We start from the raw sequence: 419 nt of genomic DNA, 5'->3' as shown, positions 1-419 counted from the left end.
TTCGAGTTTGTGTGTATGCATAATATAAAATACAAAATACAAAATTGCAACAGTTCGACCACCACCATTCTCCCGAAACCCTGTGGGAGAAGGGGAGGTCCAGTAGAAGGACGCGGGGGGTGGGGGTGGAGGGAGATGGCTAAGAAGTCGACCACCTGAAATCGACCATGAAAATCCTTCCTGTAGTCGATCGGTTCACGTCCAATTTCGTGGGCCGATAATCCAATTACATTCTTGACCTTTTTTAAAATCTTGTAATTGGAAGGTCGCTGCGTACTGTGCAAAGAAGTGCTCCATTTTTATGAAGATTTAGAGTGACGGATGACCCACTTGCAGTCACCCGTGGAAAGAGAGGATGGTGTGGAATTACAGAGAATATTGATAAAAAAATGTATTGCAAATATCGCAATTGTCTTTCT

The sequence above is a fragment of the Penaeus monodon genome, chromosome 30 (assembly GCF_015228065.2).
Source record: "Penaeus monodon isolate SGIC_2016 chromosome 30, NSTDA_Pmon_1, whole genome shotgun sequence".
Classification (NCBI taxonomy): domain Eukaryota; kingdom Metazoa; phylum Arthropoda; class Malacostraca; order Decapoda; family Penaeidae; genus Penaeus; species Penaeus monodon.
Note: the sequence above shows the minus strand (reverse complement) of the source record.